We start from the raw sequence: 13,415 nt of genomic DNA on the forward strand, positions 1-13,415 counted from the left end.
AGAGTTGAATCAGGTGGTGTCATTTAGAGGCGATGGCAGTAGCTGCAGGGGTATATTTAAATCCCTGGAGAGACTCTGGCAGACTGTATCTGTCCTTGCACCCATGGTTCTTGAGGGTTCTAGAATCCTCCAGGGCATCCTGCAATCTGTGCCTGGGAAAGTCAACTAGCAAAGCAGAGATTGGGGGACTGGCATCTAAGGGTATGAGCAGGCCGTTATGAAGCCACTCTAGTGACGGAGGATAACTTTATTCATTTAGGTGAACATCTGAGACATAGTTATGTCCACCTTCTACCTGCAGGAGGCCCTCCCAAGGTTATAGCTGCCCGTTCAAGGTGTAGCATCTAAGGCTCTGCTAGGGGATCCCCCTCTCCACTCAAGGCTAGGTGCTTCCAGAGGACAGAACCCAGCCTAGCCCAGCATAGAGTACGGGGTATGACAGAATTTTGCTGGAACTAATCAAGAAATTCATTCTACTGCTTAAATAACTCATACTATATATTAGTGTTTTTTTTATTTATTTTTATTTATTTATGATAGTCACAGAGAGAGAGAGAGAGAGGCAGAGACATAGGCAGAGGGAGAAGCAGGCTCCATGCACTGGGAGCCCAACGTGGGATTCGATCCCGGGACTCCAGGATCGCGCCCTGGGCCAAAGGCAGGCGCCAAACCGCTGCACCACCCAGGGATCCCTATATCAGGTATTTTTTTTAAACCTTTATTAACTAATTGAGTGAATGAATGAACGAATGAATGAATGAATATGTGAACATCACTGCTTAAAATGTATTGCCAATCCTGGAAATTAGCTGCAACTTTTAAGAATCAATGCTGTTTCCTCTGATAGAAAGTAACCCTTGGTTCACATTAAAGAATAATTAGAAACATGGAAATATACAAAGAAAATTATTATATCTCCCTTAATGTCACCCTGTTAGCTTCTTGTGTATTTCCCTCCAAGAATTTTTCTTTGCATATTCTTTTTTTTTTTTTTTTTTTTTACAAACTTTGAATCATTCTCTATCCGAAATTCTGTGTCTTGCTTTTATTCCCTAACCTTTGTTTTAAAAAAGAGACAACAGGCCCCGAGAGCTTAGGTGGCTCGGTCTGTTAAATGTCCAACTCTGGATTTTGGCTCAGGTCATGATATCAGTGTTGGGAAATCGAGCCCCACGTGGAGCTCTGTCCTGAGCATGGAACCTGCTTAAGATTCTCTCTGTTCTTCTGCCTCTGCCCCTACTCACCATCTCTAAAAATAACAGGGAAAAAAAATAGGCAGATTGGCAGACAATAGGCCCAAAATAGAGTCACTTATGCTAAGGCCCACATCAGTAAACCAAGACTTGATATTCAACCTACATGTAGTTTCAGCCCTACCCCAGGAATAAATCTTAACCCAGTCAATCTGGAATTTTCTGCCCAGCACTCATGAGGTCATCTGCCTGTTAGGCCCTTTCTGTCCCCAAAGAAAGAAGAGGTAATCTACTCTTTCCTTGTTCCTGCCTCCTTCTGCCTATAGAGGTCTCTCATTTTGTTCAGCTCTTCAGGGCTCCTTTCTGGGTCCTAGACGGGATGCTACCCAACTCATGAATCATTTTAAAAAGCCAATAAGATCTTTAATATTCAGTTGAATTCATTTTTTAAAACAGATTTGGTGGCAGCATGGGACTGAGAGAGGCTCCCAATGGCTTCAGGGACAATGAGAAGCACAGGCATGATACCTGTGAACTCTTTTGAGTGTTTTGTCCCTCTCACCATTTCCAACAGCTGTGGGTTGGTTCCTCTCAGTTCTGAGCTCTGCTTTCTTTGTGTTGAGTTTCTGATCTAACTGGCTTTCTAGTCTTTAATTCCCCTTTTGGAAACCCAGTCCAGTCCACGACTCACTTCTCGAGTCTCCTGCTTCAGCTCTTTCTCTAGTCCCATCTTCCATAGAAATGACTGGTGGTGTGCATAGTCTTCTCTTGGCCAGGACGCGACAACATCTCCTGGGTACTGCTGATACCATAAGGTGTACATGCTTATTTGTCTAGTTTTGTGTAGATGAAGGTTGTTGCTAATGGGAATCCCAGAAGTGGCTGCAAAATTGATAGGTGCAGGTCAAACATTTAAAAGCTGTTAGAGGACTCATCACCTAATCCCAAGACTCCTATGTTAGGATAAGTTGGTCATGGAATGGGTTAGACTGACACTAGATCATCCGCCAAACTCAAGAAAATCCCCATGCAATAAAGTACACTGTAAAATACCACACAATCCCCAACCACAGAGGCACATCCCTTTTGGGTATTAGTTTGGCTCCAAGAGACCCAAAGGCGGGCAGTGGCTAAACCCAGTGGCTCAGCGGTTTAGCACCACCTTCAGTCCAGGGCATGATCCTGGAGACCCGGAATCGAGTCCCACGTCGGGCTCCCTGCATGGAGCCTGCTTCTCCCTCTGCCTGTGTCTCTTCTTTTCTCTCTCTCTCTCTGTCTCTCGCGAATAAATAAATAAAATCTTAAAAAAAAAAAAAAGACCCAAAGGCTTAGCTGAAAAAATAGATAAGTAACAAAAAAAATGATATCCTTAAATTCTGAAGAGTCCAGCATACCACCTTCCAATACACCTGTTCTATTTTAGGTCTAAGAACTATGGTTCTGGAAGCTCTATATATCTATACAAAAATGGCAAAAGCTTATTTAAAATGACCGGTTGTTACAATGGCCATGATGGGGAGCATTCTGATTAGATAAGATCATTTAAGAAGTCCCCTTGAAAGCAAGGGCTCCCAAATCAAGCAAACATAACAGGGTGCCCATTTAAATTGCATGCAGAAGCTTCCAGAAGGTTTCAACAATTTCAAAATAACTGCACTAAAAGATCTGTTAGTAAAACATAGAAGACACTAGAGGTACCTAGAACGAGACTGTAAGATTGTCGTCAGTCCTACTGCTCCCTCCTACCCTCCTTTGAGTCCTCGCTCTAGTAATCCTCTGTCTCAACGGTCTCCCCACAAGACCACAAACAGAAGTCCACCAAGTGTGGCTCTTACAGACACCCACATGTCTTTTTTTTTTTTTAATTTTTTATTTATTTATGATAGTCACAGAGAGAGAGAGAGAGAGAGAGAGTGAGGCAGAGACACAGGCAGAGGGAGAAGCAGGCTCCATGCACCGGGAGCCTAACGTGGGATTTGATCCCGGGTCTCCAGGATCGCGCCCTGGGCCAAAGGCAGGCGCTAAACCACTGCGCCACCCAGGGATCCCGACACCCCCATGTCTACCCTCAAAGGAGTTTTCCTGTATGGGCTCCTCCCAGAGTTGGGATTTTCTGGTAGACTGCTACATAGTTCCCTTAAACAGACAAGGGAAACTAAAATATAATTCATGAAGAACATTGCCAAATTCTGGCAGATATCAGAGGGGGTCCTGGGAAACTGGCAGAAATCGGTGAAGGGTGAGATTTCTTACAAGCAGCTCCCCCACATATCTGCCTATAACGCCCCAGTAGAGAGAGGAAAATGAGTTATCGCTTGCATCCTCTTTGGGAACTTCTCGAGTCCATGGGGCTGTTCAGTACTGCCAGAAATATTTACTGTTTCCAGCTAAAAACTGGCAAGATATTTAGAAGGAGTTTTAAGTAGCTCTGTAGTCAGAAATTGGCCAGATTGAAAGCTGATGTTCAGAGCCTGATGGAAATTATTTTAGGCCTCCTCCCTTAAGCTAAAATGAAACTATCTATCTAGAGGGAAAGGTCATTTAAAACTTAGGGGAAGGAAGGATATTTTAAATGTCTTCTCCACCAATATTAGTAAAAAGCTTTAGCCATCTGAGCAGGTGACCTTAACTTACTCCATCTGCCAGAAAAGCAACTTAGAGTCAATATTTTTATAACTAGTGAGTTTTGTATTATTGTCTGTGATCCAAGTAGTAATTTTTAAATGGAAGCTGTGAGGTCTCTCTATCTGCTTTTATGTTTACACGTGTGTGTCTCTCTCTATGCATAGATGCTATAGATGTGTGATATTTTCTAACTCTGGATGGTGCTACTAAAATCAATTTGTAAAGAGACCTATTTAATTGGGTCAAAGAGAATAAGCACTTACATGAATTAAGGATTCATAGAATTCTCAGACATAGAATAGAAACTAACCCAGATACTTCTCAGGTTCATGTAATCTGAGAAAATATTTGGCATTAAGAGTTAATTTAAGTTTGTTGTTCAAGTTTGTTGGTTTAATTAAAATAGACATGTCTTTAGAGTTATCAACATTGAATATAATGCAATTTTTATTCTTCCTGGGTATATTAGTCAAGTAAGTTCATGTTAACCGCTCTTACGAAACTTGTCAGCAAGTAAAATAACTTGGTATGATGAAACTTTAATAAGTAATTAAATGTAATTGTTGGGAACAAGTAAATTAAATAGATGTAAGCAAGATAAAAGTTCCTAGGTGATTTTAAAAAATAGTTTCCCAAATCTTGTTGGGAACCCGAAACCTTAAAGTTTTGCCAAGTTAATTTAAATAATGGATAGTCATTAAATTTCTAGATCATTTCCAAATAAGATAAAGCACACAAAAAATTAATTACTAAAAATGGGCTTGTCCACATTTGGCTTTGTTTACAGAGAAACTAAGGACATTTTGGGTCTACTAGTAAACACGTTTTGTGCCATGCTGAGAAATTTACTATGAGAAAGCATATGTTTCCAAAAATTATAACAAGTATTTATAACATTTATAACACCGAGCCACAGAATGCTAATGTCTTTACGTTGTTGGCTCCTTTATTTTCACTAAAAAAATTTCTATGGTTAAAAGTTCTAATATATATAATTAAAGCTACTCGAAATTATAAGGGAAACATCTTCATATGCAGGGAAATTAGGATGTGTGTTTTCTATAAAAGAAGGTGAAGAATGGAAATGTATTTTTGTTAAAGATAAGAAAAAGAAATTTTGTCCTAAAGTGAGACTGGTAGTTCAGAATGGAAAAGAGGAAAAAAAAAAAAAGAAAGAAAGATTTTAGAAGATTTATGGAAAAGGAACCTTGGGAAAGGAACTTTATTTTTGCTCAGGCTGGTTGAGAATGAAGTGAATTTATGTTAAAAAAAAAAAAAGATGAGTGTTAATATAAGAAGTACATGGGTACAAAATTAGAATGTTTTCTCTTTGTTAAAAGTTTTCTTGGACCTTTGGTCTCCTGTTAGTAATTGATTGTAAAAGTTTATTTGCCTTTTAAGTAATCTGCTTAAAAAGCAGAGATTTTGTATCTTACCAAAATAATTTGTTGTGCTTTATTTTGACTTTATCATCAGGTCCTTGATTACTTGAGAAAATGAAGTCTTCTCTATTAAAACAGCTAAGTTTTTTTTTTTAAATATTATTTTACAACTGTTTAACTTTCTGTATTTTCCTGAGAATTATTTGTCCGTATGGTTCAATAGATAACTAAATATTATCTCACAGTGACCTATGGTATTATTTGACCAGGTGTTTTTAAACCTTTTGATGCTTTTGACAAACTTCCCCAAATCAAATTCTAAATGAAGTCTCTTTGACCCTGAAATAACTTTGGGATTTTCCGGGTGGTCCCTGGAACATCTCAAAAAATTTGTTCTCTCGCCTTATAAAAAGGGAGATGTTAAATTAGGTTTATTTGATACGCTGAGTGACATGGACAGAATTGTCAAATAAGAAGTAATACTAAGCTTTCTTTATGCTGTTATGTATGTTGTTGTATATGTGTTCTAAGTGTTCCAGAAGTAGTATGAAATTCCTAAATTCTGATATATCCTGGGATAATGTTTTTATCATCATTCCAGTTATCATTTTGCAATGCTGAGTATCACAGAAATAACTAAATTTCCTTGTCAATTCCACTGTGACCAACTTGCATCAGATCTGTAACAATGGGCATGTTTTAAGTCTTTTTATCATTTACAGAGTGATTATTTTACTCTGATGCTTTTGCAAAAGTGTTCCTGCAAAAGTACTTCATCTTCAAAAAGATTCATGGAGAGGACTCTGACAAGTACAGGTTTCTGATAACTCTAAGATCATGAAACTGAACTGGGTAAAAATTTCCAGAACGCATGGAGAAACTGGATTCAAACCGACTAATGAGAAGAATGCCTTTTTGTCTGAAAACATACCTGGTTCCCGAATGTTTTGTTTTTCCAGACTTAACAAAATCTTTTCTCTTAAGCTATATATGAATTACAGCAATTACACTGTACCTTTGTAAAAAAAGATGAAATAGTCACTCTTCCTCCCTACCTGATGCGTCCAGAATTTAGAAAGCCTTAGGTTTCTTCACAGAAATATATAGTTAATTGTTTGCATAAGTTTAATAAGAATTTCTTCTTCTTGCAGTGGGACACAGTTGGAAACATTGACTATATTACCAGAATATACTGGAATGGTACTGCAGGTAAAACATGATGCTGAGTCCTTGGCTTACCATCTTGGCCTCTGGAGCTTTTAAGAGTTCAATCTAAGATTCTTTATGAAATGTTCCAGCAAAGCAGTCTCAAGAAGCGCTTATATGGTCAATCACTATTCTTGCTGCACTTAGGCCTGAGAAATAATCAGGCCAAGCTTAATGCCAATTAGATTTTACTGTGATTATCTTTGGGGAAAACAGGGGTAGTTGTAGAGAGAAAATTTGCGTTTCACCTTTGTAGATGTCAGATTCCAATTCTGTTTTCTTCGATGTTTTGTTAGACAAAACTGTATAAACCGGACATGATTCTGAATCCTTTTAGTTTCCTCAAATAAATATTTGGCTATGACTCTCCAAACTAAAATTTCCAGTTTTCTCCCACTTTCTGATTTGAAGTCACTAAGGACAAAGACTTCCCTTAAATCTCTTTGCGAAGGACTCTACCAGGTCCTCCTCACCCCCATATAGCAGACAAACGTCAAGCACTAGACCCCTTGGCATACGTCTCACAGCTGAGGACGGCTCCGCCTGACACTGGTCCTGTGCAGATGCTGGAGGCCTCCGAATCAAATTGATGAGGAAGAGAAGTAGCTGCCGTCAAGGTAGGCTGCTTTGACCTAAATTAGCATCTGATCCAGACTTCATACTTTAACTGAACATGAAACTTTTTTCTCCTTCTTTCTTTCTTTCTTTCTTTCTTTCTTTCTTTCTTTCTTTCTTTCTTTCTTTCACTCTGGCATTGGCCTGGAAAGATGACCCCATCATTTTTATATCTCCCAGGCCGTTACCGAGGGAGACTCTCAGATCACTGGATTTGCCATCAAGAACTCCAATCTCTGTCCATTATGCTAGAAACACCTTGTCCATTTACCCGTCTCTGGCTACCAGCATCAAGTCCAGGGAAAGGCACACCCAAGTACATAAAAAGGGACCCAGAATAAAACTGCCTGTGTGGTCTGCAGACCCCTAAATTCTGCTGGCCTGCGTGGCTATCACCCTTCCAGTCCTGAGTCACAGGCTCAAAAGGGAATTACCAGGAGGCGTTCCTTATTTAAAATGAGCTTCCTTTGATATAGCACTGCTCCTCTGAAGCTGCGACAAAGAACTTTTGAACTCTTGAAAGTATTGTGAAATCTGTTGCTAAAACAATAGCTTCCCAACAAAAATCCTTAGACTCTCTGGCCAAAATCGTTCTTGATAATGACTGCCCTTAATTACCTTTTAGCTGAGCAAAGAGGTGTCTGTGCTGTGGCCAACACCACCTGCTACACCTGAATTAATGCTTCTGGGCAAGTTACGTAAGATGACTGAGCAAACTCCTTGGCTTTTATTTTTTGATTTTTATTTATTTTTATTTTTTTATAATAAATTTATTTTTTATTTGTGGCTTTTAAAAGAGGACTCCTTGAGTCTTTCTTTGACTTATTTCATTTTGATTGGTTTGGTCTTGGGGACCGTGGTTCTAAAGTGCATTCCAGATGTTAGGAATATCCTGCTTGTAATAATCATAGTAGTCCCGCTGGTGTGCTGTATTCTCTCAAAAGCTTCAAATGCATGTCTGTAGCTACTAACCACCAAGCAAGGATCTCCCAAAGACTGGAGCATCAGAAGAGGAATGAAGAGAACGAGCAACTTAAAGATGTAAACCTGAAGTCATGACCTCCAGATACATAGAGGTTCAGCAAGCATCATCATAATATGTGAATACCACAGAGGTTCAGCAAACATGAGGATCTGCGACTACCACGCAGGATCAGCCAAAACCAGTGAGAACTTCAGAGAGGTAGCTGGGAGTGATGCCTTACGTTGTGATCACATCTGAGAATCTTATCCAAAGGGGAGAATTATCAAAAAGAGATAGCTGGTCCAAAATGGAGTCACTTGTGCTAAGCCCCACATCAGTAAACCAAGACCTACTACGTAACCTAATTACAGTTTCAGTCTCTCCCAGGATTAAATCTTAACCCAGTCAGTCTGGAATTTTCTGCTCAGCACTCATGAGCTAATCTACCTGGCAGGTCCCTTCTGTCCCCCAAAGAAAGGAGAGGTAATCTACTCTTTCCTTGTCCCTGCGCCTTCTGCCCATAAAGGTCTCCCGTGTCATTCAGCTCTTCAGAGAGCTCCCTTCTGTTTCCTAGAGAGGATGCAGCCCAGCTCATGAATCATCAAATAAAGCCAATTAGGTCTTCAATATTCAGTTGAATTTTGGTTTTTTAACACCTTGCAGCACAAGGTATTTCCCCACATCATTAACTATTGTTTGAAAACGTGATTTTTATGGCTACAAAGTGTTCCATCAATTGGATGCAACATATTTCATTTAAACAATCTCTTAGTTTGGAACATCTCTCAGAAGTACTGGAGAGAGCATCTTGATGGTTAAATCTTTGTTTGCACCTGGGTCTGGAGGGTTTTGAGGCTCCTCACAGGCATGGCCAGCTTTCTTTCCAAAAAGCCTGCCCCACTGTGTGCTCCTCCCTCTCCTGACTTGTCCTGCCTTCTGCTTATGTGCACTCGGGGGGGCTTTAGGACACGTCTCACAGGCACGTAAGAGGATGTTAATGCTTAGGCATGTCACATCACTGCATGTAGGCCGGCCTTCTGATTATCATCATGGTGTATGATTTTCAGCAGGTTCCTGTTGCCCCCCAGGCTCATCTCTCAGCTCTAGGGACCTCCAGATAGGTCCAGTCCCCAGCAGGGAACAAACAGGACCTTCTTGGCTTCAAAGGAAACACTGTTATCTCTTTGTGTTAGCTCCTCGGTGGGCTCGGATCCAGGGAAGGAGTCATCCAGCCAGGAAGAGTGAGATCTAGTCGTCCCAGGAGCCTGGTCCACCTGCCAGCTGCCCCCTCAGAAACTCTGCTCCCACAGCCTCTCCTCCTTCACTCCCTTGGGGGTTATTTACGCCATTGGTGAGGATTTTAGTATTGCTCCAAAGGAAAAGTGGGGAGAGTTCCCTTGGGGGCCAGAACGGGGGCTCTGGGGTCAGGCTGCCTGAATTCAAATGCCGTCCCACCGCTCTAGGGCCCTGTAACCTTAGGCCAGTGACTCAACCTGCACATCTGAGAAATGAGACCCTCCTTCATGGGCTCCTTTGGGGAGCCCAGTGAGTCAGCACTTAGCGCAACGCTGAGCACTCACGTACGCTTGCCAGTGATATATTTAAATGTTTCATGTGTACTTTTTCATTAAATAAGAATGAGAAGAGGACTTAACAGCCCAGGCTATTTCGTTCAGTGGCTCGGGGCCCTGGGGACATTCTGGTGGCATTTTCTTCCAGCCGCGCAGAAGCCCGTGCCAGCGCCATGCCCGCCGAGAGAGGTGTCTGTGGGCGACTGTGCAGGGCCTGATGTCCTGCGGCGCGGACCCCTCACCGTGAAGACGGGGCCCCCATGGTGAGCAGCCCGCGTCCTGCCACTAACGCGTCTGGAATGTCCCCTGAGTCTGTGGGGCCAGCACGGCCACACGCTGTTGCGGCGGGCACCTGCAGGTCACACACCTTTAAAAGGGAGAACTTGGTTCTGTGGCTACATTTAACCCGGGTTCACTCTTGCCCTTTGCCTCTCGCTCTCATATCTCAGGAATGCTCGATGGGTCACGGGCGGATGTTTCGTGAATTACTGACCCACGGCCGTGGAGTCGGCCTCCGTGCTGCGGGCTGCTGGAAACACAGTTGCATATCTAAGAAAGTCCAATTTCCCCGCGGCTCTAATCCGTGAAATCACTAGAAGGTAACAGAACGGGCAGGTCGGGGCCACATGCCCCAGAACACCCCGATCCCCCCGACAACCGCCCGTCCGTGGGGGCCGCCGTACCCACTCCGAGGACCGTTTGGACCGAAGCCCACCAGGCTCCCCCGCAAGCCAGACGCAACTTTCTCCAGCTTGATTGAGAAACAAATGACATTTCACAGGGTGTGAGCTGCAAGCGGACCTGGTGACAGTTGGACACACCCACGGGCGACCCAATGCCTACCACGGTGAGGCTGGTGACCGCAGCCCCATGACACGTGACCATCGCTGCGTCACGGCTGTTAGGGGGCCAACGTTCAAGCTCTACTGTCATTGCGACGTCTAAGGACCCGATAGGGTACAGTCATCGTGCGGGAAAGCAGACCCAGAGCTTAGAGCTGAGGGCCAGCCGGTGACACCCTGAGACGTTTCTGTCGCAACCTGCGCGGCCTTCGTGGCCAGGCCCTGAGCGAGTGAGTCTCTAGATAGTAGAGCTGCACTCCCACCACCAGGCCCCAGATTAGCGCCCGCCCGCGGCCCTGAAGAGCGTGTCCCGGCGGCCTGCGGCAGCGACAAACCTCCACACTCAGACAGACCCACGAGGGGACACAGTGTTTGCCAGATGGATACTGGGGCTGGCTTTCCCGCCGCCTTCCAGAAGGCGCTGTTTCTTTACGAAATGCAAACACATCAGAGCTGACGTTCTGGAAGCTGATCCATAGACGAAACATATTCTTTAAAGATGATCTCTTAAGGAGCAACTTGGCACCTATGAGACTTGAAAGAAAGTCGTCATTCAGGGACGAGATTATAGTGCAAGTCTATGACACTGTGGGTGTGGCCCCGGGCCAGCGAGACGCTGCCCAGGAGGCGGCGGGGGCCCTGCCGTGGAGCATCCGAGTGAGAAGCGGGGCTCAGGACCTGGACGTGGGCAAAGGGGGAAGGTGGGTTTCTCAGGAAGGGTTCCCCCGGGGCGGGGGCGGGGAGGCGGGAAGACCACCCACGCAGACCAACTGGGTGCCAGGCCCTGTGGAGACAATCGGGGCACGGAGCCTGCCCTGGGGGGTGCCCCTGAGTGCCCCCTCCCTGGGGCTGGACTCCACTGTGCATGGCCTCGGCCTGCTTGGCAGCACTGAGTCAGGAGCTCCCCCAAACGGAGGCGGGTTGTGTCCTTTCTGTGTCTTCAGCAGCGGGCACAGGATGCCACCTCCCAGAGACTCCGTGAGTGAACGAGTGACTGAACAAATGCATCTTTCCACATCCCACACAGCGTCCGTGTTCGGGGCAGCAGGAGAGTTTTATAATTTGGGAAACTCTGCATTAATCCAAATTGTATGATCAATTGGACAGAAAACGGGGAGAGCAAAAAAAGGTGGGGTACGATGCTTCGCTTACAAGGAATCCGGATTGTGTGCACGCGCATCCGTACTCCTAGCTGAGACAAGCCCCCGCCGCGTGGTGCCCGCCGTGCCCCAGCCCAGGACCACCGCCCTCGGCACCTGCAGTTTCCCCGCAGCCTCTGCTGTGCCCGTGTTACGCATACTTACCTGTTATGTATCTGTTATGCCAAGAACTGAGGCATGGGAGGAAATTCGCCTGCAGATTCGGGGTGGTGGGTCGTGGATGGTTAACTTTTATTCTTGGCAGATTCCAGTGTTGTCTAAATTTCCTGCAATGGGCACACCAGCCAAGTGTTTAAGTGAATGGAGCACCCACGACTCAGATTTGGGGGGAGCTGGGAAGGAGGGTCATGGGGGGAGAGGGACACCTGCCAGGTGTGTTTAGGCAAAGCTGCGATGGCCTCCGACCTGGCCCTGTTGTGGGTTCGGAGCACCCGCCACCTGTCAAGTACAGCCCAGCACCTGACAGGCCGGGCGGGAGTGGACGGCTCGCCGTCAAAAGGACCAGGGGCGGCTCGCTGCTAAGTGCTTGACCCAAGCATCTCTCACGCCCCCCGTCTCTGAGTTTGTCAAGGGATTCCTCATCTGCTTTCTCCTTCCCGCCTCCCAACAGCTGGCGGGCCTGTGGGTTATCACCACTCCACGGATGCGAACCCCAAGGATCTGGAAAGACGTGCAAGCCCGAGGCGAGCCCTGGGTTGCTCTCAGGCCTGTTTTCCAGACTCGCGTGTGCAGTCCCCACAGCTCCCCGCCTCTCCAGCTAAGCAGGCCGAGGGGGAGGGGTGGGGAGCAGCAGGTGACAAGCTCTGCAAGGCTTGCAGGGACCTACCCACGGCTGGCCTCCGGGTTAGAGACCGTCTCAGCGGTGTTAGAGATGAGGCGAGGGCCTTGGAGGAGCCGCCGGGCCTGGGGGCTCCCGGTGGGGGTGGGGGGAGACCGGGCCAGCACCGGCAGGGTGCAGGTGTGCGGGTGACCCACACTGGAGCCCCAGGGAGGCAGCTTCACACGTGCGGCTGCGGGCATCCTTGTCGGGAGCAGGCTGTGCTGGAATCTTCTGTCTGTTCTCCACCCTCTCTGGGCATGGGAGCGAGGGGGGGTGACCTCCGGGGACTCCGCCACCCCCCGGCCCCTTGGTCCCCTGGCTCCGAGATCAGCTCCTGATAGGAGGCTGGCAGGCCGCAGGGAAGAGAAGTTGGGGTGCCTCCCTCCTCCCCAGCAGGCCCCCGAAGCGGTGCCCTCAGGCAGCGGGCCGCTCCCCGCCCAGGACTCCCAGGCCTCGGGTGCTTGCTCCCTCCGCTGCCAGGCGCCGGGTCCCTGTCCCAGGTGCAGGTCCCAGGGTGCCTCTCCACCCCTTGTGGGCCCTCTCAGCTCTGCCCACAGCTCTGCACCCCCTGGAGCATCCCCGGGACTGTGCATGCTTTCCTGCTGGGACCTGGACTCACTCCGGCCCAGCCGGATCCCCTCTACTGGGGGGTCCCATCCGGCCTCCAGGTCTCTCTCCAGCTTTCAGTTTCCCGCTCTTCCAAATGGGGAGGAAATAGCCACCATGCTTTGCTTGTAAAAAAAATAATAAAATAAAATAGAGAGAGAGAGAGGCCAAAGAAGTGCAGTTCTTTCGAGAAGGTGCAGGAACTGTGGTGCCTGCGGGAGACCCAGGGTGCACTCAGCGCTCCCGGGAACTTCGTGAGCCTCCCTGATAAACCCTGGTTACTGTCCCCCGCCCCCTGCCGCCTCTGACGCATGAATCAAGGCCAAGTGCAAGAATGGCTTGGAGCGGCCTGAGCGCGGCCAGAAGAGCCTGGAGCTTGTGCACTCAGCTCAGGCCTGTGGAGGGCCCCTCAAAGCCGATGACCGCCTTCC

General features: G+C 46.5%; 2 long non-coding RNA genes across 2 annotated transcripts; one reads left to right on the forward strand and one right to left on the reverse strand.

Moving 5' to 3' along the window:
• The first annotated feature begins 549 nt into the window (after window positions 1-549).
• LOC144288787 (uncharacterized) lies at window positions 550-8,593 on the forward strand. Its single transcript, XR_013356783.1, has 3 exons — window positions 550-701; window positions 6,352-7,023; window positions 7,202-8,593. It is a non-coding gene; the product is annotated as an uncharacterized LOC144288787 (long non-coding RNA).
• Window positions 550-13,186, reverse strand: LOC144288789 (uncharacterized). Its single transcript, XR_013356784.1, has 3 exons — window positions 12,385-13,186; window positions 11,703-11,824; window positions 550-2,075 (listed from the first exon to the last, which is right to left on the reverse strand). It is a non-coding gene; the product is annotated as an uncharacterized LOC144288789 (long non-coding RNA).
• Window positions 13,187-13,415: the final 229 nt, after the last annotated feature.

The sequence above is a fragment of the Canis aureus genome, chromosome 1, assembly GCF_053574225.1.
Source record: "Canis aureus isolate CA01 chromosome 1, VMU_Caureus_v.1.0, whole genome shotgun sequence".
Taxonomy (NCBI): Eukaryota; Metazoa; Chordata; class Mammalia; order Carnivora; family Canidae; genus Canis; species Canis aureus.